The following is a 24,646-nucleotide window of genomic DNA, read 5'->3' as shown; positions in this document are numbered from 1 at the left end:
GCAGATCACTCTCTCGCTATTTGATTTCTCTAGTCTTTATCCACTCATCATCATCATCCACCAATCAGAACACACGAGAACTCTTTGACCACAGCTGCTGTGCTTCTAAAGCTCTTGCAGCAGCTCAACACTGGTTTTCTCTGAGGTGGTCGGATCACATCAGATTGTGGTTAATCTTGCAGATCATGACTTATATCTACTCTTCCTCTCCCTGCAGTTTGGTAATATAAAGATTCCTCCTTTGAGCTCCCACCTCTTCTGTGGGTTTTATTGTTCTGGGTCTGAATTTGGGCTCCTGGGGTCTCAAAAAAGAAACATTTTCAATCTCCAAGGTGAACGTTACGACAACACACTCTCAGAAAAAAGGGTTCGGGTTCTATATAGATCTATAGGGTTCTTTACTCAACTCCAAAGAACCTTTTAAGCTAAAAAATTTTGTATTTTTGGAGAAAAACTGAAATGGCAACTCTTCCCCAGCTAGCAAAAAATATCTGCACGGCTTCTTTTTGCCGCCGGCCCTAAGCTGTCGGCTATAGGTGCGTCCCGCTGGCGGGGATGAAACGTTTGCCGCCAAATACGTCACTCCCATTTCTTGCGAGATGCCGCCGGCGACTGCTTCATTTTCTTTGGCGGTTGCCTCCGTCTAATGGACCGCGGCCGGCTGGCGGCAAGCCGCTTTGAAATACAAGGATTTCTACTAAAATCGACCAGCAGCCATGGCTATGTTTAGCATGTTGGGAGTTAGAATGGAAGTGGAACTGACAGCATTTTAACTACTTTTCACATTTGAAGCGATTATAAAATCATAATTAAAATCATATCATGAATTAAATCTCATATTAGTTTTTTTTTTTTTTTTTTAAAGCCATTAGGGTTTATTCTTGACTCTTGATTCCATGATAAGGTAAGGTTTAGGAAATGTCATTTAAATTTGAAACTCTGAAGCGATAGAGTAGCCTAATAGGCTATATGTAAAATTATTTTATGCACTTAGGTGAAAATTGTTTACATTTTTTGATTTATGCACAATTGAGACATGCATAAACCAAAAATAATTCCTTTTGTAAAACTTACTTGGCAATAAATATCTTTCTGATTCTGATTAGGTTTTAAAATAGATATTTAATTCATGGTATGAACAATTTAGCTGAATAAATTGATGAAGTTAGACTTTTCACTAATGCCTGGCTAAATCAGTGAACAGTGAAAGACATCTGCAACATGGCCAAAATCTTGGGTAGGTCTATACTTTATAATTTTTTATTAATTTGCAACCATGGTAATAGCCTATCATAAACAGGAAAATCTCTGTTTTGACCTGATCAGAAGGATAAACTAAAATCTAAAATTTTCTCTGGTTCTCTGGTTTCACAGCTGCACTGGCAGATTTATGAAATATTTAGAAATATTTTGTCTTTCTGCCATTCCAGGAAATGTCTTTTATGTCTTTCATTTTTTTCCAACCTCGATTATTATTTTTTTTTTTTACTTTTTACATGTATAAGGGATTAATTTGCAATTGCGACCTGTACAAATGTTTAGGAAAGTGTCTTTAAAAAAAATCTAAACACATTATAAATGTTAGAAATGTATAGGTTTTCACCATTGCTGTGTTTAGGAAATTTTTTTTGGGCGGAGCTAAAACGGTGGCTCGATGACGCACTGGAGCCACTGAGCTCCTGGCCCTTCCCCAAACAACATAACTAGAGCACACATTCGCATCAGTTCGCCGCTCGAATGGTACCACCCACCAAATTCAAACTCTGTCACCTGATTGGTCGATTTCGAGTCGTGCGTATATGTCCTCTAAGCTCGATTTAGCGCACGGCCATATTAAATCTCTACTCTAGACGGATGGTAGCGATAAGTATGGAAGGGTTTCAGATATGGAGATTAGACTAACAAAAAAGGCAAGGAAAAAATCTTGGTCTGAAGCGAGTAGTGGAGGGGAGGGTAGACAAGTTAACAAAAAGATTAAAGCTAAATCTAAGGGGAACAGTAGACCTGACTTAGATGATAAGCAGGAAGAGTGGAAAGCTATTATCACGCTCAGTAATGATAAAGGTCATTTTCACCCAGTTCAAATGACCAAAGCAATTGAGAAGGATATGGGGAAAATTAAATACGCTAAACTACTGAATAACAGAAGAATTCTAATTTCAGCAATAAATAAGAAGCAGCAGGAAATGATTTTGAAAATGAGTAATCTTGGTGGTGGAAAGATTAAAGTGCATGTACCAGGAATGGCAGCAAAGCTAAGAGGAGTGATCTCAAATGTTCCACTGGAAATGTCTGTGGACGAGGTAAAGAGTGAGATTAAAGGTGGGAAAGTATTAGAGGTGAAAAGGCTCCAAAGCAATAAAAGTGGTATTAAATCAGACAGTCTATCTGTATTGCTTGTTTTTGAAAAATCCTTACCTTATGAAGTTCAAATAGGCTGGATCAATTACAAAGTTAGGGAGTATATCCCTCAACCATTGAGATGCTTTAAGTGCCAGAGAATGGGTCATACAGTACAACAATGTAAATGGAGACAAAGATGTGCGAAATGTGGAGGAGACCATGAATATGGAAAATGTAATAAGGATACCAAGCTAAAATGCTGCAACTGTGGAGGTGAGCATAGTGCTGCATATGCTGGATGTGTGGTCCAGAAACAAGCTAAAGAAGTACAAAGGTACAAGGTTGTGAATAAGATGTCATATGCAGAGGCTGTTAAAAACATAGGCAACTATGAAACAAAGAAAAATAGTCAAATAGAGAGTCATGAAAACCTCAATGAAAATGTAATACATGGAGCAGTAGGCCTACCCCAGAGGTTAAACATAAAGAGATGTCAGCCAGGAAAAGTAGGCCCAATACCCATTGCCATACAGCAACCATGTAAACATAAGTGTATAGTGGAGGAGAACACCTTGATGGTAGAAAAAAAGAGCTTTGTAGCTTTTATATGTAAAGTTGTGAATGTTGCCACACGACAAGAAAGGAAAAGTGACAGGATCAAGACAGTGGTAGAAGCTGCAGAGGAATTCTTGGGTATCAAAGATTTAAAAGCAGAAGATATACATGGCATGCTAAGCACTAATAATGATGGAGGGTCTCAGAGTATTACTTACATTTATTATGGTATTCCATCTGTTACAATGGAATGCTAGGAGTCTGACTGCAAATGGACAAGAATTTAAGAGGTTTATAGTAGAGTCTGAAGTCAAACCTGATACTATTTGCATTCAAGAGACCTGGCTAAGGCCTCACCTTGATTTTATTATACCTGGTTATGAGTCTGTTAGGTTTGATAGAGGTGGGAATCAGGGTGGAGGATGTGCAACATTTGTAAGGAATGGGATACCACTTAGAAGAATAGAAACTACAACAGAAATAGAATGTGTAATTACTGAAATTTATAAATCAGATGGACACTTAGTAGTAATAAACTTATATAACCCTTGTAAATCATTAAACCTAGAAACATTAGAGGGAATAATAAGTAGACAAGGGAACCAGAAAGAAATATGGTGTGGAGACTTCAATGCACATAATAGTCTTTGGGGAAGTAAGCATACAGATAATAATGGAGAAGCAGTGGAGGAAATGATGGATGTTAGGCAATTAGTTTGTTTAAATAATGGGAATGGTACAAGAATTGATATACGTTCTAACACACTGTCTTGTATTGATCTCACTCTGGTCTCTAATAAAATGTCACACTCTTGTGAATGGAAGGTGATAGAAAGTACAAGTATTGGAAGTGACCATTTTCCAATATTTTGCTCTATAAATATTGAAATAGATCTCCAAGAAAGGCCTAATCATAAGAAATGGGAGTTTGAAAAAGCTGATTGGGAAAAATGTAAAGAAATATGTTGTATTTCAGCAGAGACAGTCTCAATGCAGGGTGATATTGAGGAATGTGCATCTGAGGTTACACATTTAATAATGAATGCAGCATTAAAAAGCATACCATTTAAGTCAGTTGGGGGGAATAGGAAAATGGTCCCATGGTGGAATGATACATGTACAAAAGCTATTAAAGAACGAAATAGGGCAATGAGAATGTTAAGAGGTAATTTGAACCAAGATAACTTAATTGATTATCAGAGGAAAAAGGCTCAGGCACGAAGAATAATTAAGAATAGTAAACAAAATGCATGGAAGAACTATTGTTCTACTATAGGGAGGGAAGTTAAAATAGGAGAGGTGTGGTCAATGATGAAGAAAATGAGTGGGAAAAAAGTGTATACTAAAATACCTGTATTAGCGGATTGATGGAATACTGGCAATAACAGATAAAGAAAAGGCAAATGCATTGGGAAAGAAGTTTGCCAGTATTCATAGTGGGGATCATTTGGATGATATACATAGATTACATAAAGAGAAGGTTCTTAAAGAAAATAGAGATGTGTTTATTAAAAAAGATTGTGAGGAATGTACTATGGATGCAGAAATAAACTTGAATGAACTAGTGATAGTATTAAATGATATTAAGAATACTGCTACAGGAGAAGATCAACTAAGTTACATCATGTTCCAGAAAATACCTGGGAAAGTATTGCAGATAATATTACAGTTATTTAATAAGATATGGGAAGACGGTAAAATGCCAAAAAGCTGGAAAAGAGCATTAATATTGCCATTTAATAAACCTGGGAAAGACCCGAATAATGCTGGTAATTATAGACCTATTGCCCTTACGTCACATCTCTGCAAGTGGATGGAGAAGATACTAGTCAGAAGACTTAACTGGACCCTCGAATATAGAGGATTATTCGCACCATATCAAAGTGGATTCAGGAAAGGGCGTTCCACAATGGATGCGGTGGTGAAAGTAAGCAATGAAATAGAAAAAACTTTTAAAATGAAAGAAATAATGAGTATTGTGTTCTTTGATATTGAAAAAGCTTATGATTCCATGTGGAGGGAAGGGCTGTTAATTAAAATGAACCAAATGGGAATTAGAGGTAGGTTTTATAATTGGGTCTTAGACTTTCTGTCAGAAAGAACATTTATGGTTAGAGTGGGATCAGGAATTTCTGAGGAATTTGAAATTGGTAATGGAAATCCACAAGGTAGTGTTATTAGTCCAGTTTTATTTAATGTTATGATCAATGATATTTTTATGAATCTGGACAGAAGGATTGGATCAGCTTTGTATGCAGATGATGGGGCCATCTGGGCAAGAGGACGAGATCCTATAAGGGTAAGAAATAAAATCAAGGAAGCCATAGGAAAGGTAGAACAATGGTCGTATAGCTGGGGCTTTAAGCTTTCTCCAAGTAAGTCTTGCCATATGATATTTACAAGGAAGAAAGGGATAGAAAAACAGAACCTACAGTTCTATGGACATAATATGGAAACAGTAGATCATTTTAAATATCTTGGTATGTGGTTAGACCAAAAGGGAACATGGAAAATACACATTGAAAAGGTGGAATCAAAATGCAAGAAAGTCATCAATTTAATGAGAGCAGTAGTGGGGAAAGACTGGGGAGCAAATAAACAATCACTAATATATATTTACAGGGCTTTAATGAGGTCAACAATAGATTATGGATGTTATGTATATGGAGCAGCAGCTAAAACACATTTACTGAAGCTAGATAGAATTAGTAACAAAGCATTGAGGATATGTGCAGGTGTAATGAGATCAACACCAATTAAAGCAATACAGGTTGAGTTAGGAGAAGTGCCGTCAGATCTGAGAAGAGATAAGCTCATGCTTACATATTGGAGTCGCTTAAGTGGATGTGGACATGAAAATCATGCAAAAAGTGGGAAGTCGTGGCCTAATGGTTAGAGAGTCGGACTCCCAATCGAAAGGTTGTGAGTTCGAGTCCCGGTCCGGCAGGAATTGTGGGTGGGGGGAGTGCATGTACAGTTCTCTCTCCACCCTCAATACCATGACTTAGGTGCCCTTGAGCAAGGCATCGAACCCCCAACTGCTCCCCGGGCGCCGCAGCATAAATGGCTGCCCACTGCTCCGGGTGTGTGCTCACAGTGTGTGTGTTCACTGCTCTGTGTGTGTGCATTTCGGATGGGTTAAATGCAGAGCACAAATTCTGAGTATGGGTCACCATACTTGGCTGAATGTCACTTCACTTTCACAAGTGTTATTCAAGAATGTTGGGAGTATAGGTCTTTTAAAGGTAATGGCTTTGGATGGGTAACAAAGACAAAATCAGAGGAATATAGAGTGAAAAATATATGGTTTAATTCACCTATACCTATTAGTAATATACCTATATGGTTATTTACCAAAACTGAGATAGACTTAAACATTTTGGAACTAAAAAATGAATGGGAAGAGAGTGAGAAAGGACACCTGGCAAGTCAATATATAAGGAACAAATATTATAGTTACTTAGAAATTTATACAGATGGATCTAAGGATGAGAAGGACAATGTAGGAATAGGAATATATATACCAACAATGAACATAAGTATTGGAAAAAGATTACCTGATCAGGCTTCAGTGTATACGGCAGAGATGATGGCGATTATTGTAGGACTACAGTGGGTTGAGGAAGTAAAACCAGACAGAGTGGTGTGTTGTGTTGATTCTGTAGCAGCTCTATATAGTATTCAAAATATGAAATCTAGTAGAGAAGATCTAATGCTAGAAATCCAACAAAGTTTATTTAGATTACAGAGACTACAGATAGATGTGAGATTCTGTTGGGTACCTGCTCATATAGGAATAAAAGGGAATGAGGGAGCAGATAAAATAGCAAAAAAATCAACCAGGACAAATGATACAATAAATATACCCCTTGGAAAAGGAGAGGCTAAGGCAATAATCAAAAAAGAAATTATGAAAAAATGGCAGGACAGGTGGGATGTGGATAAAAGTGGAAGGAAATATTACAGATTGCAAAAATCTATTAATGCACAGGGGGTGAATAGAAGTAACAGAAGAGAGGAGAGTGTTTTAACCAGGCTAAGGTTTGATCACACAGGATTAAATAAAACATTGGTTTTAATGGGTAAAAGCCAATCTGATGAATGTATAGAATGTAGGTCCAAGGAAGATGGTGAACACGTATTATTGCATTGTAAGAAATATAGGGATGAGAGGATGAGACTAAATCAAAAGATAAGTCAGGTAGGAAGAAAGTGGAATATTGAAGGTTTGTTAGGCACAACAGGAGATGGGGTAAAGGATGCACAGAAAGCAGTTGTACAATATTTGAAAAATATAGGAATATATAATAGGATTTAGGTAGTATTTTTTTTTTTGATTGATGATATAGTCATGATAATATTTTCTCATGTTACGTACTCCTATACAGTAGGTGGCGGTATGCACCTTTATAGTCATGGTTGCAATCTGCCATAAAACGAAAAGAAGAAGTTCGCCGCTCAATCGCGAGTTTCTGTGGACTACTATCGTTTAAGTAAGTACATGTTTCCTTAACGCAATATTATGTTTACATTGTTTTTAGTTTATCTTTGTAAAATCTGTAGTCATCTTTGTTCTTGCATTACTACTAGTCAAGCTAAAGTAAGGCTAAAGTAAGTTAACCTTGTTTACAAAGTTGCCGCCATGTTACAATTAAATTTCTGTAATAGCTACTTTGTTTCTCCCAGGCGTTGAGTTTTTCTTTTCTTCTAAGATACGTATGTTTATACGAGTGTGAGTACGTATGTGTTTTAAGTTAGTTTTGGTCAGTCTAATTAACTACGTAAACATTTTACTTGTATGGACAATTATGCCGCCGCCCATGTGGTAATGTGGTTCCAGCAGTAGGTAGCAAAATCTACGACAAGACTGATCAGTATAACCTGTGTTGTTTTCTGACTAAACCGAATGATGATACCAGTAACGTTACGTTGTTTTCATTTGTTTGTTCCGACACGCACGCTGCTAGTCTAGTTCAGAGTGTTAGCGAACACATGCTGTTTCGCCTTTTTTACACTGTTCAAGCATGTTGAAATGTGTCTAGCTTCAGTACGTAGCCAAAGCTTTACATCTAGTGTTTTCTTACAAAACTAACGTTGTATATAGGTTAGGGCTGCACGATATTGGGAAAAAATGACATTGCGATATTTTATTTTTCTGCGATATTTATTGCGATATTTTTTCTTCAAAAAAAATGGGGTGAGCACACTTACATTCTCATTTTAAATGATTTAAACATCGACACCATCGCGTCAATTGATTAATATGCGGGAGGGAGAGAGAGCAAGACAGCGCTCCTATTGTTTGAAGACGGCTCGCTCTCTCTCTGTCTCTCTCGCGCGCGCTCTCTCTCTCTCTCTGTCTCTCTCGTGCGCGCTCTCTCTCTCTCTCTCTCTCTCTCTCTCTCTCGCGCGCGCTCTCTCTCTCTCTCAGTCTCTCTCGCGCACGCTCTCTGTCTCTCTCGCGCGCTCTCTCTCTGTCTCTCTCGCGCGCTCTCTCTCTCTGTGTCTCTCTCGCGCTCTCTCTCTCTCTGCCCTGTTAAACTTGCATGTGTTTTTCAGTCCTGTCAATGAAAAAACTTTCACTCTATGATGGTTAAGCTGTGCAATTAATCTGCGAATCACATTCGTCAAGGGCCGGGGAGCAGCTGGCCCGTACAGTTAATGAATAACAGATCAACTACGACAGCCTACATCGCACATCCTGCGATGTGACTATCGTGGATTCGTACATCGCGATATCGATGCTTAAACGACACATCGTGCAGCCCTAATATAGGTTGTTTAAATGATTTTGTTTGTCTGAACAAGTAGCTGCTAGTCCAGTAGCTAGAGTGGCTAGCAATTGTTAGCTAACACATGCTGTTTTGCCTTTGTTACAGTAACTTACACACTGAGGTTAAGCAATGTTGCTAGTTACGTTACATGTAGAAATGTAACTAGCTACAGTAGGTATCCAAAGCTTTACATCTAGAAAGACTTAAGTATAAGTCTGATCAAAGTATTTTGTTTGTCAGATCAAAGTATGCTGCTAGTTCAGTTCACAATGTAGCTACAGTGACTAGCAAGTGTTAGCTAGCACGTGTTGTTTTGCTACTGTACTTCTAGGATTTAAGGGGATTATGATGAGTTATATTTATCTGAAGTGCTGTACTTTTTATGTTTGAGGACAGTGCTGTTCACTTGAATCACTACACTGAATGAGTACATTTTATTTTTTAACAATTTCACTGTTCCACGTTTGGCTGATCTTTTTTTTTTTTTTCTACAGCATAGCTACTGTATATTCCTAACGTTAACAATGTGGTTTTGTTCACATTTTCTTGCAGATACCTTGACCGGAGCATAACTGGTTAACTTCACACAAGAGACCTACTGTTGGACAATCGTTTTGGCTTTAAAGGTAAATGCATTGTTAGTTACAATGTCTAGTTACTGGGCCAAAAGGAGACGAATATTGAAAGGAGTTGAGAGGGACAAACAGGAAATTGCAGCTGCAAACGATGCTCTACTTGCTGTTATTCCTGACTTTGACCAAGTAAATCCTCCTGTTAATGAACATCAACATGGAACGCCTCCACACAGCACCTGGGAGAAACATCATTTTAAGTTTATGAAGGGAGCAGGTAAATGGTTCTGACTTGTGCATTTGTTTTTCCTGGATTTCATCTGTGTATTTTCTTTGTCTGTTTATGGTGGATAACTGACTTTCATTCATTATTCCCTGCTCTAGAATCTTGGCAAGAGGCAATTAGATATATGGTGCGCTTCCAAACAGGTTCTAGCATTGAAACGACGGACGATGACAAGAAGAGAAAGAGAAAGAGAATCTCAAATTTCAAGTACAGACCCCAGGCCTCTTCTGATGAAGAGGAGTCTAGTCCTCCAGATACACCAGCAGTGCTGTCGTTTGGACAACCTCTTTTTAGCTTTGAAAACATTGTTCCTGGTAACAAGGTTTCAGTGCTGCCCGATGCTCCAGAAGTTGAATCGATTCCAGAAAACCAGGAAAATGTTGTGCCATCTGTAGACTTCAGAGGTGGTATGTAAAATTGCTGTGATGCTTTATTTGTGATCCTGCCACTAAACTATATCCTTTGTTAGATTTTCAAATTTCTGTTTCCTCTTTCTCAGAACCAGGTTTCTCCCCAGAAATCCAGACTCCACTTCACAGAGCCAAGAGTTTGAGTACAAGTAAGTGATGTTATTTGTGACGTTTTTTGTCTTGGAAACTATTGCTTCTATTTAAGATAAGGAATCCTTTAATCATAATCTGTTTTTCATTAGGACACTTGACTGGTTACTCGCCGCAGCAGTTTCTGGATGAAAGGTGTCGAGGTGTGTTGTACATTCCATTAGCATTGCACAGTTCAATTATTGTTTCATTACTGAATATGCAATACTCTGCACTGAAGTTAAAGCTGTTATGTTTGCTCTTCCAGCTCGTCAAGTACTAAGCTTTACACCCCCAGCAGCAAATTTACCCTGGCATCATATGGGTGAAAACGCTGGAGGTATGTAATATGTTGCGCTAAACTAAGTGTTCCATTTTAAGTCCAATTCATTAAATGTATGCAATAACTTCAAACATATTTTTACATCAATGATTATCGATAGGAGAAAGTCATCGCTCTGTAATTGGCCCTTGGACTCCCCTGGCATCTCGTGTACAGCATGACGTTTTCAGCTATGAAGGTATATTTTAGGCCTATGTCTTAGTGTCCAGTGTTTTAAAAGTATTGAAAATAGTGCCTTTAGGTGTTTTTTTTTTTTGTTGTTGTTTTGTTTTTTTTAATGTAGACTTCCAGAGACTCCAGAATGAAAAACAAGCCGTGATGGATGAGAACCAAGCTCTGAGGGAGGAGAACCAAGCTCTGAGGGAAAGCACTGCACGAGCAGGTAAGAACATGCACAAAAAAGTCAAACTTAGGAAAGAGTACGTGATGCATGTACAAAATTACCATATGCCTTTCATTTTGTAGCTTCGGATGACAGCGGCTCACTTCAAGAGCAGGAGAAGCAAGTTGGGACAATGTTGCATGGACAACAAAATGGACACTATGCTGCAACATTTCAGTGCCAATGTTTCTGTTGGAGAGTTATCCCTGCCAGGGGATCTGTTACTCCCCCTAGACACCCAGGAAGATTTGGTGTTGCTTGACAACAGTTTGAGGCAGGATAAAGAGCTCCAGGAACGATTTGTAAGTGTGCTGATTTCGTTTATAACTCCATAGGGTAATCTAAAAAGTAGAATTAAGATTGTACACTGCATATTCTACAGTCTGAATCCACAGCCTGTCATATTTTATATTTATGTATGATAAGCTTCAGAGAAATGTAATTTGTAACACTTTTTTGGATTTTCAGCTTCGGTTTTTGGCAATCAAATGTGGGAGGGACCTAAAGACAACCGTCTGGCGGATGCTTCAAAGTATCTTCTCTAATCACCTTTCCATCAATACAACCTGGACTGGAGTTGGGGATAAAGCATGTTTTAGAGACATGTTCCTGAAGACCATTGTTCAAAGTAAGTTGGATGTAAAAAAAAAAAAAATGTTTAGTAGATGTGTATGGCATTATGCCATTCAAATGGAATGACAGATCTGTATTTTCTACAGGAGCCATCCGGAGGAACCCAGCAACCCAGGATGCCACTGATGAAGCCGTCCAGGTTAACGTTACGCGTTACCTGAAAGGAGCATCTGACTGTGACGGCGGAAAAAGGCGCCGCACAGCTGAGAGGGACCCACAGCCGACCCCTTAAACCTAGGCTGACTACTGACACACCAGCATCACTGACAACTGGAACCCTTTCTTTATCCTGCAGTCAGTAACATCAAGACCCCTAAAGAAGCCAGAAGTGTCAGACTGCTCTCACCCAATCCACACTGTTCACTGTGGATATTCTCATAGTGCTTAACTCTTATTATATTGTTAAATATAGCTTGTAAATCCTTGTGCCACAGGTCAGCATTGCAGTTATATCTGTTCTACTACTGTTTTTACCTCAATATTTTTTATATATATATATGTGAAGATGTTTATCACAGATACAAGAGACATCTTGTACCCCAGGTCAGCAATGCCATTATAATGGTCTATTCTACTCCAGAGCTTTATTCTAAATTATTACCATTTATCTTATTGTTAGATATGGCTTGTAAATGTGATGTTATACCAGATTTTTTTTTGGTGTCCTGCACATTCTTTGGTACCAGATATACTCATTACTTATGTTTACTGGTAATTCTTTTCAACTCGTCAATTCGAATTCAATTCATCAAATTGCATTCACCCTGCGATAGTCTATGCAAAACCGTACTGAGCCGTCCGTTTTAGGCACCAAAACTATCGGGCTCACCCAATCACTGCGTGACTCCTCAATTACTCGCATCCCCAGCATAGCCTCTCTAATTCAGTCTGAACTACCTTTTTCTTGTGTTCAGGCTATCTATATGGCCAGGAGGTTTGGGACGGGCAGTTGTTGCCACCTTCTGGGCCTCCCCTGACAGCAGAGGGATCACCCGGACGGGCCAGCTGTCCAACGGCCACCCACATGCCTCCGCCGTCCGCTCGAAGAGGTCGAGGAATGCCTCCGGGTCGTCGGTGGGCCCCATCTTTGTGAGCGGCATGTGGGGGGCGGGGGCACTGGGGGAGGCCGTGCCCATCCGACCCTCCCGGTCCAGCAAGCTCCGGAACAGCTTGCGGTCCTCCTGCTGGACCTGCAACATGGCCTGGAACCGGTGTTCATGGTCGGCCCGCAGATCCAGCAGGGCCTGGTTTTGTTCTTGATGTAGGCCCGCGAGCGATGTGATGATATCCGCGAAAGGCGACGTTGATGGTCCTGACGGAGTCTGCATGGCGGAACGCTGTCCTTCCTCCCGAAAAGAAAATTAGGTTCCAAACTGTATGACGTTCATTGTGATGAGCAGAAAAGGGTTCTATATAGAACCTTTTAGGGGTTCCAAATACGTAGCGTCTGATAGAACCTTTTAAGATTCTATATAGAACCTTTTCTTCTAAGAGTGTAGTATGTTTTAAGGAATAAATGTTAAAATGGCTTGCCATACACCAATGCCCATATTGCACGTCCAAGGACAATGAAAACTAGTTCGCTGAGATGTTGGGAGGCCCGTGAAACATTTTGTTCTTAGACTCAGACTTCTCCGAAGTCTTTAATTTCTCAGGATAGAGGGCAAAGGTATTACCATGGGAGATGCACAAGGTTTCAAGAAAACCTAGATTTACTATATTTATAATGTGATAATTACAAGCACAAAAAAACAACACACAGGTCACATCCTGTTGAAACGTGCAATCCTTCAGGCCAGTGTTGCAGTGATGGGCAAATAATAAGCATGGGCAGGAACATATGGATTTTATTTTTAGATGAGATAAGGAATTGTCTTCCTTAAAAATGGAGCTTAAAATAAGATCCGAAAGCGTAGTACAAAACAAAGTGCACCACCTTGGAAGCAAAAATGTCTGTTACTGAGGTGACCGCCAACAACAACTGCTGTGTTTTCCAATTGTCCAGATCAGGTGAAGGCGAGTCTGAATTTCCATACTAGAATAACAATTCTGGATGATTTGGGACACCTTCTCCAAAGCCAAATAGTTGCTTATTTGCCCAAGTCAAAAGAGCTAAGAACAAGGTTAAAAATAAAGGTTTTAAAAGGGTGTTTTCACAGTGATGCCATAGAAGAACCAGATTTGGTTCCTTAAAGAACCTTTCAGTGAAACTTCTTAAAATAACCATTTTATTATATTTTTTTTTTTAGTGTGAATAACATTTTAATAATCAAATTACCTTTTTCCACTATAAAGAACCTTTTGTGGAATGAAAAGGTTACATGGACGATAAAGGTTCTTTGTGGAACCATTGATGCCAATAAAGAAACTTTATTTTAAGAGTGTTTATGGATTTTTTCCACATCCATTTTAGCATCGACCAAGTTAAAATTATATGATCAGGATGGTCTTTGTGGATATTTTATGTTTTGGTTACCTGGTGGAGGGACAGAAAACTTCATTAAAAACATCTTCAATTGTGTTTCGAAGATTAACCGAAGTCTTGTGGGTTTGGAGTGACATTGAGATTCAGTTAATTATGTATTTTCATTTTTGGATGAACTGTCACTTTATTAAGTTGTATTCACAATTTATGCATCAATCCTGTTACCATCATAAAACCCTCTTAAAATAAATAATCAGGAAGTGAAAAGTAAGACAAGTAAAGGTCTTCTCTTAGTTCATGCATTAACTAATGTCAACAAATGAGACCTTATTGCAAAGTGTTACCGGTATCCTTCTTAATATTATATAACCATCTTTATATAACCAAGTTTCCAGTTAATCTTTTGAATGGCATCCATCAATATTTCATGTGCATTTATTTATTTGCCAAGTACCCATGAATTAATTATTTATTTATAATATAAAATCACCATAAAACACTAGAGGTGCATAAGAGACCACAGTGCCATATTATGGTCTGTTCTTTATGTAAGTTATTTTCTGTAAAATGTCAGTGTTTCATTCATTAGCAAGGCACTTTAAAATTGAATGCTTTTATTATCTAATTATCTGATTTTGAACAGCAGGTAAGCGCTGATCTGTCTGGAACTGAACAATTACATAAAACACCTATCAACTAAACCCATTTAATACGTAAAGAAATGCTTGAATAAAACAACTTCAGTGTCTCTTGCCTTTTGTCTTTTGTTCTCTGCTGCTCAGCGCTGAACCAGAATAACTGCATATATATCATCACAATAAACCTCTCTAAACCACTGCAGCTTCCTTGAGCGGATGAAAGTTTGAAGAAACGTTTCTCTGTTGTTGCCATTCTGGTACAGTCTGGAATTAAAGTATATTTCCATATGCACACTGGAAGGAAGAGGCCATTTTCACTCAAGTACTCTTTGTGTGTACTTCCTTTCAGAGTTTATATACATTACCAATCCCAAAATCAACACATTTTACATTTCTAAATCCTTGCAAATTTTCAAGTGCAGAAATTACTACATTCTGAAAATTCCGTTTTATAGCTTTAAGCATAATTTAATTTAAAAATGCTTAATTAAATTACACTACACAGGAACTGACAGCAGAGACCATGAACAATAAGAAGCCTGATGAACGTGGGTTAATTGGGGGCAGGAAGTGTGGTGATATCCAAACATCCCTTTCTGCTACTGGACAGCAAAGAGGTCAGAGATAAACGTCACTAAAGGCCGTGCACGGGGTCACTTTATGTGCATTTATCACAACCATCAACCTTTTATTGTGGGACAATGTGACTCTTTTGCCCCTAAAATCTGTTTAACCATTTTAAGTAATACATTATATTCCCATAAATAAGGAAACATGATTTGATGCATTGTTTTGTTCACTCAATTATGACTAACTTTCCCAAATGAATAAAAATTATAGTGTGGACAAAAGAACAAACAGCAGTTGAAAAAAGTTGAAGAAACAAACAATAAGGTCTAGGGGGCTGCAAAAGATTCTATAGGATCCACTGAAAAAAAATTATTTGTTTTGCTGTCAAAGCTAACACAATCAAAGTTTGGGTGTTTTTAAATGAAATATCTTATTCTTACCAAGGCTGCATTTATTTGATCACAAATACAGTAAAAATTGTGAAAAAATTATTACAATTTAAAATAACTGTTTAATAAATGTGAAAATATTGTAAAATGTAATTTATTCCTGTGATCAAAGCTGTATTTTCAGCATCATTCCTCCAGTCTTCAGTGTCACATGATTTAGAAATCATTCTAATATGATGATTTGCTGCTCAACAAACTTTTCTTTCTTATTTCTTATTAATTTAACCAGCTTTAGTCTTTCATAACTACCAACAATTCATTTAGTTTTAGAATTCTAACCCTTTAAATGCCAGTTTGTTTACATAATCCCACTATTGTTGTTTGTTTTATGAAAGAAAATTCCATATACTAAATACGAAGCAGAATTTATTTATTTATTTTTAAATGAATTTATCATTATTCCATTCTTGTCTTGGATATGATTCAGAAAAAATATACATTTTGACGCTTTATTATTTTTTGCAATTTTACATTAGAAAAATATCAATTCAATTGGCCTTTTGTGTGTAAGAAACAGAAAAAAGTGAGTACTTTCTATAGAACAAAAAGTACAAATTTTGAAGCCCTGCCAGCAGAATCAAAGCCTATTAAAAACAAATGCATGATTTTATGCCAAAATTGCACTAGGATTAAAAATTGCACTTTTAATGGAGACATCTTTGTCCTGAATGTCTTGAGTGTAACTTTTGTTTGTACTTAGTGTAAAACTAATTTATGAAAAGGAAAAGTCCATAAGGATGCACAAGGGATAAATAGCAAAGGGATCTCATTTTATAATAATTTGCACAGAACATATACAAATTCACAGAGCTTTGGCACACTTTTAAAGTGTGTCAATGGAGGGGAAACACTATTTTTCATGACCTCTATTAGAGACTTTACAACCCGTCTGTAACTCTCAGAGGAAGGAGATGGTCTATGACAGACTTGTTCCTTGACGCACAATGAAATCCCTCAGTTTTCCAAAGGAATAGACTCTAATGTAAATATAACACCAAAACATCTGAATAAAATTGGACAAATGATGGCATGTGCATTAATTGTACATGATGCATTTTTAAGCACTACAACAACATCTCTCAAAGAGACTTGCGATGGTCTTGATTCCTTCTTTCAACATCTGCTGTGGTTTCTCTGAGGTCAATACTAACAGGAAGGTCTTGCAAACCATTCTGGAAATGAATCAGTGACAGGGATCCATGTGAAGAGACGTATACCGTCATTTAAGATTCCTCACGAAGTCAAAGAATGCTTCTACATGTGCCAAGCACTATAATTGACAACACACACAAAAACAACAACTTAGTCATAATTACACAGAAAGTGAGGAATAGTCTCACTAAAGCTTGAAAAATGTGTATTGACGTCTTTCCACGGATAGATACCTTCTGATGTTCATTTATGTTTATTTAATGATTTAACTAGTAAAGAGGAAGAGATGACCAGTCAACATGCTGCTTTAACTGGGGGCGCTACAAGTGATTTCACACAACACATTAAAGAGCAACAAAATCATATTTATTGTTTGAATTTCTTAAAAAAAATTAGAATGCCAAGAATATAAGAAAATTCATCTTTTCATCACAGGAATAAATTCCTTTTTTCAATATATTCAAGTAGTAAACCGCTATTTTGAACTGAAATAATATTTTACAATATTATTATGTTTTTTGATCAAATAAATGCATATAATAATATTTTATGAAGGTACTTTTCCACAGCTTGATATGATTTTTTAGGGTCTTAATGAAAAGCCTGTAACATAGTTTGTTTAAAATGTTTACATTAAAACACACCTTTTTTACCCTGTCATAAACAGCTATTTTCTGAGCAAGTCATTTTGTAGCATTTCCCTTTAAATGTTAATGAGCTCTGCTGACCCCGCCCCTCTCTTCCAGCAGCTCTCTGAGGGCGTTTACTATAATTTTTATTAATTTAGCCGCATTCATCTGAAATGTGCCATTTAGCACATTATTAGGAAAGGGATTTGCAAAGATTCATAAAAAAAACCTTATACTCCTTATACTGTAGGTGAAGCTGGGTGATGAATGATTCACTTGAAGATGGACACATTTAGGTACATCAGGGGTGCATTCCCTTCAGAAACTAATGTAATCCACTGTGTCTTCAGCAGCTCAGATGTCAGGAGTAAATGACGACTGCTATGTTCATTATTACATCCAAAAACAGAACACCTCAATGCTTAGGAGTCATTCTTGTCTACATCTGCTCCAGTGTTGAAACAATGATGGACTGATGACAGTCACTCAGGGCGGAGCTAAGGTAAGACGTCAGAGTCCAGTCTGTGCTGAAACGCTACTGTCAATCAAACTATCGTGGGAGGGGCCTGTCAGTGTGACGTCACAAAGACAGGCATCTGAGCTGGATAAGATTTTAGTAGATTAAGAAAAAACAACACTGGGTGGATTTTTATCATTATACACACTGTCAACACACATTTCAGTTCAAACAACTTTTAAAAGTACATGTAGCATGCAATGTCCCCTTTAAAAAAACATTAATTCAAAGACCAAACTTTTGAACTGCAGTGTAAATTTTAGACAATTTTCCCAATTATTGTATAATATTTCTAATCCTTTTCTGTGTCATAACTTTTCGTTGTTATGTTTTTTCCCCAAAATTTTGAGGCCTTCTTTTTTTTCAGAACTACAATTTTTTAGAAAATCCTTGGTGTCTTTACCCAAACCAATAGCTGATATCACACTGGGTCCCCCTGAGGCTTGTGTTGGCTTGGCGCACACCCTAGTCAGGATGTCCTGTCTCCTGCTCTCTGCTCCTCACTCACTCAAGCAATCACCCTTATAAACAAACAATAGATGGACACCATCCCTGACAGAGAGACTACACTGCCCAATCTAGCAGTAAATTCTGCAATTATTTAATAGACCTTATATTAAAAACACAATAACCTCTTATGTGAACACACTTATGACAAGTGTTCTATTGGCCTCCACAGTAAATCACATCAACAGTCTATTCTGCCTCACACTACAAGGAAAACAGCTTTTGCTATTACCGATGTGTTTAGTTAGAGGTGCTACAAAATGAGGAGAGGAATGAGAAAACTGGTCCTTACAGCTAGTGTAATATATGTGTTTTTCAGGGAGTTTCTCCAAGTCTTGGGGCTGGATCACTGCCATGTTCGATAAAGAGAGCAGAGGAGAACTGAAACGAGTGACCATGTAGAGACAGAAATGACATGTTGTTGTGTAAATAAGATAACATAGGGCTATTTAGTTTGTTTAATAAAAAAAAAAAAAACAAGGTGTTGTATAAGAGAGATAACCTTAAATGACTTCTGTTGTGATCTTGTGCTATACAGGTAAAATTAAATTAACTTGACCTTCAAGGATGGGTGCCCCCTAATATAATGACAGGGGAAACACTGCTGTTCTAGTTTATATATATATATATATATATATATATATATATATATATATATATTATTTTTATTTTTTTATTTTTTTAATGAATAAAAATGTCTTGTCTGTCGGCCCATTGTCAGTGTCTGCTGTGCTTTGCGATGTATTTTTCACTGTGTGAGAACATGTGTTGAATGAGGCATGACTTGTGTGTGTATATATATGTATATATATATACATAGAAAGATTTCTATTTCAAATACATGCAATTCTTTTGAAGTTTATTAAAAATCCTGAAAAATGCATGATGGCTTCAACAAAAAAAATGAAGCAGACTGGAGTAATGATGCTGAAAATTCAGCTTTGCATCACAGGAACAAATTACTTTTTACAATACATTCAAGTAGTAAAGCGCTATTTTAAATTAAAACAATATTTGACCTCAATATGCACATTTGCCGCTAAAGTAACATGACTTTTCTTTTCTTTGGATAAATAGAAAAGTTCCAAAGAACAGCATTTATTTGAAACTTAATTTTTTTGTGTGTGTGTGTCAAGAATAATCTAGCACACTATAATGGACGGTTCTCCTGAAGCAATCCTAAGTGTTCTGCTTTTTACTTTTTTGTTTGTGTCACTGATTGGCATCCAGTAGGAAACAATCAAACATGTACACCGCTCAAGCTTGTGTTTATAGAAAAACAATGGAAAAGTAGCGCACTGGAATGGAAAAACGAGTTCAGTGTGAAAAGCCCCTAACAATTTCCACATTCTGCATGTCTATAGCATCTGTCTGGAATTTCCTGCCTGCTTTAGTGATAAACATGTTAAAGTAATTTAGGTTGCTGCTGCAATATTTTTGTAACACATAAGCAGCAACTGGAAAACAATGTTAATATGTTGGTCAGATGATACAGGATCATAAAAACGTTCTAAAAACATGAGATATTCCTGAACAATCCTTTACTTACGTTTATTTTAGCCGAACACTCCAGTCTTGGCAAATGTGGCCCTGGTCTTCTGTCATTTGTCTGAGAGCCTGTCGCCTCTGTGCTTCTGTCTCTGCATGGATCAGGTCACTGAGACTTTAAAATACAACGACTCTACAACTCTTCACATCACCAAATTGAATTTACATTCTATAATATTGTCAGATAAAGCCTATAAGTTAATGAAACACTCCTTCACATGAAAGGAGAAATGATATTCAAGATATTCCCAAGCACAAAACATATGCTGCCATCTAGTGTTAAAATTCTGATTCAATAACTGGCTGTTTGCAAAATAAATTTTTCATGATAAAATGAACATAAAGGATTTTAGAAGACATATCTCAGAACAATTTGGGACAATAACGGTTGATCACACACACCAAGTGCTTGTAAGACTCCACTGAAAGATTGAAATGTTTCAAACCAGAAAATGATTCTTAATTTTATATACTTCTATTCATCAAGGAAGACAATGTTAAATTGAAATGCCAAAAGTGACAATAACAGCATTTATAGTATAATGTTGGCAAAGATGTCTATTTAAAATAAATAGTTTTTTTTTCAAGTGTCAGTTTCCACAAGAAAAATATGAAGCATCTCAACTGTCTTCAACATTGAATTTTTTCTTGAACATAAAATCAGCATCACGTGACACTAAAGTAATTTCTGAAAATCCAGCTTTGCTACCACAGGAATAAATCAAATTTAAAATCTATTAAAAATCTATTTTACGAAGCTACTATAATAATTTTTGTGCACAAAGAAAACTAAAATAATGACTTTATTCAATATACCTCTCACGAAACGACATTGAGGGTGAGTCATTAATGACAGAATTTTCATGTTTGGGTGACCTAAACCTTTCATATTTATTTGACACCTGATAAAGATGTTGCAAATTCATAATGCATAAATATTACAACATTAATGACACATCTGACCTTATACTAGGTATGACAGAAGCACTTCTTCTCCAATAACAAATAAAGTGCATGTTAATAACCTGATATACAGGATCAATGTCAATGTCAATGTCACCTTTATTTATATAGCGCTTTAAACAAAATACATTGCGTCAAAGTAACTGAACAACATTCATTAGGAAAACAGTGTCAATAATGCAAAAATGATAGTTAAAGGCAGTTCATCATTGGATTCAGTTATGTCATCTCTGTTCAGTTAAATAGTGTCTGTGCATTTATTTGCAATCAAGTCAACGATATCGCTGTAGATGAAGTGTCCCCAACTAAGCAAGCCAGAGGCGACAGCGGCAAGGAACCGAAACTCCATCGGTGACAGAATGGAGAAAAAACCTTGGGAGAAACCAGGCACAGTTGGGGGCCAGTTCTCCTCTGACCAGACGAAACCAGTAGTTCAATTCCAGGCTGCAGCAAAGTCAGATTGTGCAGAAGAATCAATGTGTCAATAGATCGGCGGAATCATTATTTACACCGCTGTCATAAACATAGACAGTAAAATAAACGAGCGCTCCACGTGCGGTTTGTTGTTGTCGATTCCGTTAAAATGAGTTTCATTGGTCCGCGTCGATACACGTAGGAGCAACGAAGCTTGTTATTCGCCAGCTTAACTGTCAATCAAATAAAAGTCTTTCCCCTTGTGCGCCCTACAGTTCTGTCCGTGTGGCACTAGTGATGTGAACCGTGCTAGTCTATTCAACTACTCAGATTTTAAGACTTATCTGTTTTTGTGTTTTATTTAAACGATCATGATCTTATTTTAGTTAGTGTCATTAATGTCGTGGAGTATGACATATTATACTTTAAAAAATTAAATTTCAGAATAAACATATTATTATTCAAGTAATAGTTCAATCAAAAATTGTTTTTCAATGAATAGCCTAAATGAAAATTGAAAATGTGCTATTTATTTCATGCAACATTTTCTAATTCCTGTCTAATTGCTATAGGCCTACAGTGCGTGTAGTTTTTTAAGATATATTAGTAGAGACTGCATGATATTTGTACCCTTTAAAGTACATAGCAGAACTATTTAAATCAACTGCAACTTTATTTATGATATTGAACATGTTTAGGATAATATGCATAGATTCCCTAAAGACACCTAAAGTGGATGAGTAAGCAGGAACGATTATTGCTTGGTTTACTGTTAGCTGATGTGATTGCTTGTAAAAGCAATAGGGCAAGACTACTGTATGTCTGAAATCCTTGGTTAAGCATGTAATTATCAATTTACACTATATTTCATCACAATGCAGAGTATTTATCATTTTAGTAAAATCAGATTGAGTTGTGGTGATGAAACCATTTGAAAATGTGTTGTGACATTTAACAGATAATATATGGCTTTATATAAATATATATATACAGGGACGGACTGGCCATCTGTGTGATCTGGAGAATCACAGAACGGCCGGTACTCCAGGACGGCCGGCGGGTCTGCACACCACCCGCCAAGCATGCAGTCATCACCGTTTTTTCCCCCCACTAATCTGTTTTACACTCCAGTACTGTAGGTGGCAGCAATGCGCCTTTAAGTTGGATGCCGCTGCACTGGCCGTGGCCGCCAAGTAAGGAGAAGAAGAAGTGGAAGAGTAGGAAGAAACCAACAGCAAAGACTTTAACGTTAGATAGAAGAAGCATAGAAACAAACAAACAAAATGCATAACGCGACCGTGTGTAAAAAACGGAAAGAAAAGGGTGCGGCTGAGAAGGCGAGAGATAAAAAATGCGGAATTTAGATACTGAAGCCGCTAAATGTCCCAAACTAACTGAAATATATAGCAATATTTTCCAGCAGCAGCACCTATATATAATATAATATTAGCAGCAGTGAAGAAGTGAGCCACAACTATGCAGCAACATGCCATCAGTGATGATGAGGGACAGAAAGATGAGCTGGTTCCACAGGCAGATCCAGATCCAAGTATGGAACATGAGAGGAGAAAGAGAGTTACTTGCTAGGGATGATGTTAGGAAGTGATATTCAGGTTGCTACATTTTTAATGATTACAGTAGTTAAAACAGCTAAACTTCAACATTTTAGCTGTAAAATGTAACATGCAGTAGCTAATATTAAGAAATATGTTGTGCTTTTAAAAAATTTGTGTTTTTAAAAATGTTGGTAACATTACAATACTTACAAACTTTGAAGATTTTGAATACAGATGTTACATTTGTAATGGTGTATTTTCATTTAGATGTGTTATTATTATCTGTGCAGTAAGATTAATTACTGCATAAATTAAGATTATTAAGTAATAAATTCATTTTAAGACAGCATGAAATAGATTGTATAATATGCTGTTATAACAACATATTATATAAACTATTCCATGCTATCTTGGAATAAAACCTGTTTTTTTTTTTAAATCCATTCCATCGTTTGTTTATTCAGGTTGAGCTTAGACAGAGAAAGACACGCACTCCAGCTCAACATCTAGTCAACATCAGTGCTATTGCTATAATTTGGATGGTATAGTATCATGAGCCACAATTGAAGACTTGTGACACTCATGCCAGGCGTTATTGTTGTTGTTGTCGAGTTTACGCGCGCCGATTGCTTTGGGTGGGGCCGGGCCTAGTCAAAGTCCAGGGCCGTTTTTAGTCCCAGTCCGTCCCTGTATATATATATATATATACAATTTAAATGCAGAACTGTATGTATTTCTGGTTAATTTTAATATAAATCGCAAATCTTATTTTAGACTGTATATAATTATTTTCGTCTGTATATGTAGATTATGGAGAAAATCACCCTGTTATATGCCTTAAATTATGCTCTTTTGTTCAGAGAGAGATAATAAATCAGCTTCATAGGTAAGCCCATCTGAAATATTCAGCTGGTAAGATATTTATTGCATTAATTAATAAATAATACCCGCTTCATCCTTTCGGACAGACTGTGTCTTATTTTAGTCCCACAGAAATACAGAGGGAGAAATATATTCACAAATGCTCTCCTACATGCAAGGATTGAGTTAGTAACCAATGATACAATTTAGAGCCATTTTACTGTAAATTAAGGGTAGTTGGATACTTCGGTTGACATACTGAGAATATTTTAAACAGCATTTTTTAAATTAACTCATATTAAGTTCAAGAGTTTAAGAGTTAATAATACAATTATTAACAAATATATAAATTGAAGCCAAAAAAACTTTAACAAAAAGACTATGCCTTTATACAAATGGTTCCATTTAAGACACAACTTTCACTCAAAAATTATTATAAATTTCACCTAATTATAAAGAAAAGGCAGGGTGATACTGATAAGACTTTTCTTACAAACGTAGGCTACTCCAATAATGTTTAGGTCAATCTTGTTATTAACATTATGAAAAATAAACCTGAATAAGCCTTGAATTTGCAAGTCTAGCAAAGTCAACTTTAAAACTGTATTCTAATCATCTTATTTTATAAATTACTTTTTAAAATATTTATTTGGCACCTGATGAAGATGCTCTTAAATCGTAATGGGTAGCATAGAGAGCCTAAATTAATATTAAAATCTATCCGTAATACTAGAAGGACTTAAGTTGCCTTTTTTAGGCATCATAGGTCCCTAATATATATATATATATATATATATATATATATATATATATATATATATATATATATATATATATATATATATATATATATATATATAATTTAGGCTACTGTGAACTTTTTGGGGAAATGAAGTTAAAGGGTAAAATAATGCGATAATGTATTGCATATCATAGCATGCATGTAAGCAAATCTCTGTAAAACCTTAAGTCCAAATGAATTCGAGTTTT

At 36.6% G+C, this 24,646-nt stretch overlaps 1 long non-coding RNA gene across 1 annotated transcript in view; it reads right to left on the bottom strand.

Annotated features, from left to right (window-relative positions):
• Positions 1-24,646, bottom strand: part of LOC132126764 (uncharacterized) — a 169,477-nt gene that overhangs the window by 110,377 nt on the left and 34,454 nt on the right. The gene's annotated exons all lie outside the window — the stretch shown is intronic.

Source organism: Carassius carassius, chromosome 44 (assembly GCF_963082965.1).
Source record: "Carassius carassius chromosome 44, fCarCar2.1, whole genome shotgun sequence".
Lineage (NCBI taxonomy): Eukaryota > Metazoa > Chordata > Actinopteri > Cypriniformes > Cyprinidae > Carassius > Carassius carassius.
Note: the sequence above shows the minus strand (reverse complement) of the source record. Positions and strands in the feature narration are given on the sequence as shown.